The 9,079-nt window shown below is 38.9% G+C and overlaps 1 protein-coding gene and 1 long non-coding RNA gene across 5 annotated transcripts in view; one reads left to right on the forward strand and one right to left on the reverse strand.

The window, feature by feature from the left end:
* The window catches only part of LOC128249409 (uncharacterized), a 63,727-nt gene extending 56,544 nt beyond the window's left edge, over positions 1–7,183 (forward strand). The window contains exons 2-3 of the long non-coding RNA XR_008265519.1: positions 1,421–1,535; positions 6,222–7,183. This is a non-coding gene — a long non-coding RNA (uncharacterized LOC128249409). The remainder of the gene's footprint in view (positions 1–1,420; positions 1,536–6,221) is intronic.
* The window catches only part of LOC106873244 (protocadherin gamma-A11), a 64,633-nt gene that overhangs the window by 21,727 nt on the left and 33,827 nt on the right, over positions 1–9,079 (reverse strand). The window lies entirely within an intron of this gene.

Consider the following 9,079-nt stretch of genomic DNA (forward strand, 5'->3'; position numbering starts at 1 on the left):
TATACATATATATATATATATACATATATATATATACTTATATATACATACATGCACACATACATATGCATATATATATACACACACACACACTTATATACCTGTATACATGTGTGTGTGTGTGTATGTGATGACTAATAAAATGAGGCAAGCAATGGTGTTTCCATTTTCTTTTCAATTTCCAACATTAAAACGAATTGTTTTATTTAGTTTTCTCTGTGAAGTTCCTCGTTATTTCTATGTTTGATGCCCAGTGTGTAACGAAGTTAAAACAATTAAGGATCACAAAGCTGCAGCCTCATCAAATCAAGGAGCGTTGGTTTTTCCCAAAGTGGCTCCGACAGAATCTGGTGTCACAGAAGAATAAAAACCATTTTCATGGATCTGAGACACGAACACTCTTGTAATTCCTGGTTAGGGTTGCAGTTGTTGTTGTTATTTGGCATCAGGTCCAGTGGACCAATGATTAAAGACTTTCCAATTGTGACCATTCCATCTCTATTTACAGGTACACTGTACCTTCAGTACAGTACCTCCAGCTGTCATGCATGAGTGAGTATGACTTAGTAACCATGTACCATACTATCACTAATTTTAGGTGCCTGAGCAGTCATGAGCCAATATGGACCTCCACTCAACCCCTTCACCCTACATCCAGTGGAACATCCAGGATGGACCAGCTGGAGCAAGACAGAACTGCACCAGCTCTCAGCAGGTACTCAGGTACCTGTTTACAGCTTAACAGACTGAAGCAGCTTGAAATGAAGTGCCTTTCTCAAGGACACAATGTTCCACCCAGCCCAGGAATTGAACCTACGCCCTCATGAGTGTAAGCCCAACACTTTAACCACTAGGCCATACCTCTTCACATAGTCTACCTTGGACTATCAGTCATAGGGAACCTTTTTTTCAAGAAATCGGCCACATGAGACATGGTTCATCCTCATCTGGACCGGATGTCTAAAAGAATTCAAGGTAATTTTTCATTAGGCCTGCCATTCAGAAAACCTTGTGAGCCACATGCGGCCTTTTGGAGTCTGATTTGAGGGAGATTTTTCTATGATTTCTAACAGGAGAAGGAACTATGTAGAGGCTCCCTCACAGAGTGGGCAGAATAAACCCATTGCACCTGACATTTATCACTATCACCACCACTACCGCCACCATCATCATAACTACCACAACACCACCACCACCACCATCATCATCACCATCATAACCACCACAACACCAACACCAACAGCAGCAGCACCACCATGACAACCATCATCATCAGCATCATGACCACAACCACCACCATCACCACCACCGCAGGCCTGCAAAGGGCGTAACCATCACAACCCGTTATGCATTTCATGTCTTTAAATGCCTGCAAGTAAATTATAAATAAAACTTCCATGTGGTTGTTGTTTATTTCCAGGTCAACTGAATCAAAGGCATACCAACCATGACCAACCTGACTTCTTTCTGTGATTGAGAACTCTATCACCTAAAATGACCTTCCTGTTTTCAAAGATGGCAAGCTCTTGTTTCAGGTACATTTGGCTGCTATTTCTTTCCGAACCATCTTGAATAACCACATCGTTGATCCCTAGCCCCACAAAGTACCACATCGTTGAGTACAATGACTCAGTCTCTACAAAAGTACATTAGTCAGCCATCTGAGCCGTGTGATAAACCTCTGCTTAATGCCAATGTCTAAATATTAAACGTATCATTGAGATGTTTGATCCGACAGCGACATTGATCCACTCAGATTTGTTCTAAGTTGGCGTCGGTAGTCTTGGAGATGGGAGCAGTCGGTTTACTTAATCATAGTTACCAGTTTTGATTAGAACCCCACCGTGCACTTTGCATCCATCCACAATTTACACTGTAATTATATTTTATTTCAACCATTAGCCCACTGTTTAATGTCTAAGATTTCCCTCACCCCACCTCAAACACACACACACACACAGGTTATATGCTTCTACAACCAATGGCCATTCTCATTCAGTTGTCGCTTCTAAGTAGATTCCATTTTCAGTTGCTTCTTTTAATGTGCAATCTGCATAAGGTTATAGCTGTAAGGTTTAATTACTGATGGTGCATTTGTAAATGCGATTCTTTGGTGTTTTGCAACCGAGTTTTATAGCCAAGAGAAGTAATGAGCTTAGCTTTTATGACTGACATAGCTTTAACTGCTGTCGGTTATCGACTTCATTTTGTTCGCTTCTCCAGGTGTTATGAGCTCTCGGTCTCATGGTGCTTTATAATACTAAAGACTTTTATGATTTCATTCCTGCTCGGCACTGCTGCACAGCACTTAAATTGAACATATAAAAAGTAATAAGGCTTGACACCTGAAATGGTATTTGGCAGGCTTAACTTATGGAAGCCTGCCAAAGCAATAATCTCATCCTAATCATTCTGACCGAGTAGATTGTTTCGCAGTCTCCAACAAAGATACAATCGTTGCTCATTGTTGTGGCAACGAGGCTGGTAGATCTAAGACCACACACACACGTATATGTATATTTGTGTGTGTGTGTGTGAGAGAGAGAGAGAGAGAGACAAAGGGAGAAGAGGTAAAGTAGTAAAAGTGTTGTTCAACGATGGAATTGAGATGAAATTCAAATGACTAACCTACAGCTATTACTTCAGAGAGGTGTTAATTTTAATAGACTGCAATTTAGGTGTCTCTTCTTCCCCAGTCACAGCTGAAGTGAGGAGAACGAACAGACAGACAGGCGTGACGGCAGAGAGAAAGAGAGAGAAGATCATTTCTCTTTTATTCTCAATCTATCCTTCTCCCTCTCTCTCTCTCTTTATGTTTCCCCCTCCCTTTTCTCTCTCTCACCCTCTCCTCCCTGTTAAAGGGACAAGTAAGCAGAGAGAAGAAACCTATTACTTCCCTGTACCACAAATCTTACAACTCAAAACAGATTGTTTGAGATAAAGGAAATTTTAATAGACTAGCTTAAATATTGTACTATACACACACACACACACACACACACACACACGTATACATTAGTGAGTATATTTATTCTGCAGTTTAGAGTGAATACATTTTGTGCCATGATTGTATTGTTGAATTATATTGCCATTGCTGCCATATAGTACAAATATTGGTTTGAAATTTTGGAACAAGGCCCAGCAATTTCAGGGGATAATTGATTACATCAGCCCCACTGATCAGCTGGGACTTATTTTATCAAACCCCAAAAGATGAAAGGTAAAGCTGGCCTTGGTAGAATTTGAACCCAGAATGTGAAGGTGAACAAAATGCTTCAACACACATGCTAACGATTCCTCCAGCTCACCACCTTTACATCATTGTGTACAGATTAAATTGCAGCAGACGCTACTATTTAGCATGTATATATATATGTGTATATATACATACACACACTCACATATATATATTGGAAAAGAGAGTGTTCAATACTGCAATACTGGGTAAGTAAAGTTTAATGTCAGAGGCACGTGGCTAAGTGGTTTGGGTGTTGCACTTATGATTGTGAGTTTGTTGTTTTGTTTCCTTGGGTGATGCATTGTTTTCTTGAGCAAAACCCTTCATTTCACTTTGCTCAAATCCACTCAGCTGGCATAAATGAAGAAACCTACAATGAATCAGTGTCCCCATCTAGTGATGTGAAATATATATGCCACAGAATCCAGGAAACCAATTGTGAATCCACCATCTTTTGTGACCCAAGTCAATGAGAGAATCTTCTTGTGGTTACTGAAATGGCTAGTAATAGCAGCCAAATCTCGCTCAAATTTCATCTAAGTTTTAGAAAGGAAGGTCACATAGATGATATGGACCTGAGTGCTGAGGAAGCAAGGGTCATGGGGTGCATGTATTTGATCACATGTCTGCCAGATTAGGGTAGCAGGCCTGGACCCAGGTCTTTATATGTCGGAGAAGGTGAGTCAGTAACCTTTGACCTTTTGAGGCCTTCTCTGCTTGATGAAACTGGTGTGGTTAATGGTCAATGTCCAACATCTGTGCAAGGAAATAACAGGGGCTCCAGTGGGTGGGGTTGTGTGGAGGAAGGATTTGTTGAGGCTTTTAGCACAGTCTACAAATTAAGTCACAGAAAGGGAAGAGGAGAGACAACTGATAAATAGGTTAGTTAATTAGTAGGTTGGTTGATTGGTCAGTTGGTTGGTGGGTTAATTACCGGTATATCTAGAGAGAAATGATGTTATGTGGCTAATTAATCTATGACTAGTGAGTGCCCCACAACATTATTGTCATGGGGTGGTGGGTTGATCAAATTAGTCCTAAAAATTAGACTTGTGACTACATTTATGTCTAACTGGTCAAGATTAACTGGACCAGTCTGTCATAATTGTAATTAGCAAAAACTGACTAAAAAGTACTTTGATCAGTTAGACTACTAATTACTTTTATGACTATCACAGTATTTTCCAACACACCCATTATCATCACCACCACCATTACCTCCATCACTGCCGCCACCACTACACTGTGTGTCCCCCCTCCACCATTCTCCAAAGTTTCCAACATCCTTCACAAAGACATAAGTCAGGGGAAAATCAAACGATTGAACTAAGGTAGAATATCAAACAGAAAATAGCAACAAAAATAACAAAAAACAAACAAACCAGAAAAGCGAAAGAACCATAAAAAAATCTTGCATCTGTTCCAGGTCAGCGAATATAGGGATCTGTGTATGGTTGAGTGAGTTGGTCATGGGTCCCTCTCTGGTGTGTGTTCTGAGTGGAGGAGGGGGGTAGGGACGGGAGTGGGGGAGGGCTGTTCTGTTTCTTGCTGATTTGTTGTCGTCAGAGTTTCTAATTGTTTATTTCTTGTTGTTTATCTGTTTTATTCAGTCAACCTCGAAATTAATCTGATTCCAATATCTCTCTCTGCCCCCCCCCCACCATCACCACCACCCCTGCTGCTCCCAATGACTCAATATTCTGTTATCAGTGAAGCGCGAAGATAAATCTTTTCGTTACTCACTCTCTTACAAACTCTTTCCTGCTGAATACTGTGTCTTTATAGTTATTTTTTATTGGTTTATATACCATGTATTTTGTGAATAACAGACTCACTGGCCATAGCTTTCCAAAGGGGACCATCACTGGCTGATGGTGGTAGTGGTGGTGGTGGTGGTGGTGGTGGTGACATTTCACTGTTTGATGTTGTTGATGGTTTTGATGATGGTGGTTGTGATGTACAAAATGGTGATCATGGCAGTAGTGATGATGATGATGATGGTGTTGGTAAGGTTACTGAAAGTGGTGAGGATATAGGTGACGGAGGTGGTGGTGGTGGTGGTTCTAGCTGTGGGGGTGGTGGTGGTGGTGTTAAGGTCTCTAGAATTATTCTAAAAGTCAAAATACAAAACATTACACACTGACAACACCACCACAACAATGACAGTACACTAACAACAACAGCAACAACAACAGCATGCCTCAACGTTCCACCACACAATGCATCACATGTTAAGAAGGTGGCTTCACTTGCAGTCACTTGAGCTGTTAAAGAAAGCAGCCAAATCTTCCTCAGATCAAACCGATTAATGTTTATATAAAAGAGACACAGTCGACTGTCTGATGCTGTCATACATTGGTGGTCACAATGCACACACATGCACACACATACACACGCACACACACACACATGGAAGCGTACCAAAGCCTAGCTGTGAGTGAAGTAAGAAGAATGTAAACACATTGTTATTACGCTTTTGATGTGCAGAATAACAAATAAAGGGATCTCCTGGTGCACTGTTTCATGATTCTTTGTCCTCTCAACAGAGAAAACATACACTCTCCATACACTAATGCCATAGTGTGGTAACGGCTACAATACACACACACACACCAGTCTTACATGTGTTCACACCAGACACAGACATACAAACTCTAGAGATATGTATATATATATACATACACACTGGATATATACACACACACTACACCAGTTATGTAAACATAACCCCCCACACACAAACACACACACAGCAGATACATGTACAAGGAATGCACACATACTAAATGTATGTGCACACATACCATAAGCACACACACAAATACATGCACAGCAAATACAAATGCATTGATAAATATATACATACATATATATATATACACACATGACTGAAGTAAATAGACACCATATAAACCACTGTTTTATGTTTATTCTAACTTGAAAAGGTTTATATTTTTTATTAATTGACATTTTTATGTTTCAGGTTCTAAATGTGAGTGCTTAATCATGTCGCATACAAAAGAAACTTTGGAACTGTCCGAATTTCAAAGACACCGTATTGAAGGTCAATCTGAAGGTGGACTTAGCATAAAATCACAGAAAACCTTGGGATTCCGCTTTCTACAGTTAATAGAGTGTGCAATTCACCAGAGAGGGGAAGGTGTCCACATCACCTCACCCAGGTTGATCAGAGCCCTCTGACAGGACTCTTTGTTTTGTTAAGAGGATAATCCTCATTGCAAGGCCTCTGACGTAGCAGAACAAGTTGATGTCAGTCTGAGAACAGCTGCCAGGTATCTCTGCAAAATTGGCTACTATGGCAGAACAGCAAGAAGGAAGCCACCTCTTCAACCAGCCAATATCAAGTGGAGAAAAGATTTGGCCAGTGAGATGGTGGAGAGGCCACTAGCATTTTGGGACACTATCATATTCTCTTATGAATCCAAATTTGCTGTATTTCTGGACAGTGGTCAAATGTGGGTCTGGAGATTCTGGTGATCAAGAATTTGATGTGAAAAGATTGCTGTCAACAATAACACACAGCAGCTATTCTGTGATGGTCTGGGGAGCAATTTGGAGCAATGGTCGATCAGAGCTGGTGGTGTGTGAGGGAAACATAAACTCAGATAAATATGTGTCCATATTGTAGAAAGGAGTCCTTCTAATCTTCTCCAATGGTGAAATGATTAAAGAAGACTCTTTATTTATGGAAGATGGGGCGCTTTGACACATGACTAAAAAGACTCAAGGTTGGTTGAAAGAGAATGGCATTGAAAAGCTTCCATGGCCAGTCACAAGGTTTGAACCCTTTGAACACCTGTGAGGCATAATGAACAGGACACTTCATAAGAACAAGAAAGCATCTTCAAAGCCAGAACTTTTAAGATTACTGCATGAAACTTGGCAAGACGTCTACAGTTGAGCGAGAAGGAGTAAACATAATGTCGATAAGTACTCTTCCTTTTTTTACTAGTTTTATTCAATAAGTTTATAATGTACGCAGTGGATTTTACTAAATAATCTTATCAAACACAATTAACTTACGTTTGACATAAAAAAATGGTAATTTCTACTTGTATAGATAGGGGTAAATCTTACACTAAATTATTAATTCCCATAATGTTTATTTAGATATGTTGTAGGATTTGATGTGGTTATAATTTAGTCATTGATGATTTCCTTAGGTTTAGCATTTTCTATATATATATCAGAATTGTAATTTAGGTGTTTAATTTTAAAAAAATATATTCGTAATTTATATATTTTTATTCTTATTTTTATTTTTTATTTAATATGACTTTTAATATGTATTTTTAACTTTGACCCATAAATAATAATAAGATAAATAGCCTGAGGATGCACTGGTGGATTAGGTGTAGCCTTGATATACACCCCACTAGTGCAGAAACACGTGTAGCATTGATTAGAAATACATTCTTTCCCCACAGACCAATAACAGGTAAGTTATATATTTTTTCAACTAATTTTATTGTATTTCATAGTAGGTTATTTTTAATTGCTTATATTATTTTATTGGATGTAACTTTCTATGTGTATTCCATACAATAAGGTTATCCTAAAACAGGAGTTGCGGTTCTCTTGGCAAAATCCCAAATTTGTAATATATATATATATATATAAAACGGTTGAAATTTAATTGCAATGGCATGTTATAAGATGTGAAAGATGAGCAATGCATGAAGTTTTAAGGAAATATTTTTTTTTACCCATTACACTATACAATACCTTGCCTCAACGGGCAGGTGATAAAATCTTAAACCATGCAAAGTAAAAAAGTTAATTTCAGCCTGTGTGTTCATATTGTAATAGTAAACCATAGAGAGAAATGGTAATGTGCAGAGAAGACAAAGTGAGTGAGTGTGGGAAGTTGGGTCTCATAGCTGCTGACAGTAGATTTCATTTCTCATGCTGACCATTGCCTTTAGTAGCTGCCTTGGTTTGGATCATGATTCTAGCATTCTGCTTCCTAACTGATGGTAGCTGTCTCTGACTCTAGCTTGTCATTAACTGATTGAGATTGAGTTGTCATGAGCCGACTAATTCAGTTGTCACCAAGTCACTAAATTATTTCTTTATTTGTCAATGAATGACACACAGAGAGGGGACAAGACAATACAAAACATTTAGGTTTGGAGTTTATGACTTAATGGAAATTGGAAAAATGAAATCAAGAGATATAATGAAATCGTATAAAAATTTCTGTGATTATATTTTTGGGTTCAGTGTTCAACCTGCCGGTTTCTTTTTTTCTCCTTTTTCTGCTTATTACTTTTCCTTTCTGATTAGACCGGCTACAACAGCGCCGCCCCATTCACTTTCAACTTCCTTACAACATTTGTCCATCTTTTCACAAACGTACTTCGAGGCAGGCACCCCTTCTCCAGGCTAATCTTTTTAGATAGGTGGTAGGTAAAAAGACCAACCAATCCACGTCCAGATATCAAGTTGCCTGCCTCAATTCCTCTTCCACACTAACTGTCTTTTGCTTGCAGGCTCTTGCTTTTATAACTACCCAGAAGGAGAGACATATTGCTGAGAACAATAGATTTCGTTGGTGCTACTTGTTATCTTAATTCTAGTTTTTGGTGGCTTATAAGGGGTTAGAAGGGTCAAGTGGCGAAGATATTATTTTGCTTAGCGAAGGCATCCAGCAAATGTAAACTGCTGTCACAGAAAAACTATTGTTTTACTGTGAGAAAAGTGCTGTTCAAGTATTAATTTAAATTTGGCTATCTAGGATCAAATCTACAGCATGCCTGCAAGATCCACTACATATATATGTATATTTCTATAGATGTGTATGTATATATATATATATAT

This window comes from Octopus bimaculoides, chromosome 14 (assembly GCF_001194135.2).
Source record: "Octopus bimaculoides isolate UCB-OBI-ISO-001 chromosome 14, ASM119413v2, whole genome shotgun sequence".
NCBI classification, from domain to species: Eukaryota; Metazoa; Mollusca; class Cephalopoda; order Octopoda; family Octopodidae; genus Octopus; species Octopus bimaculoides.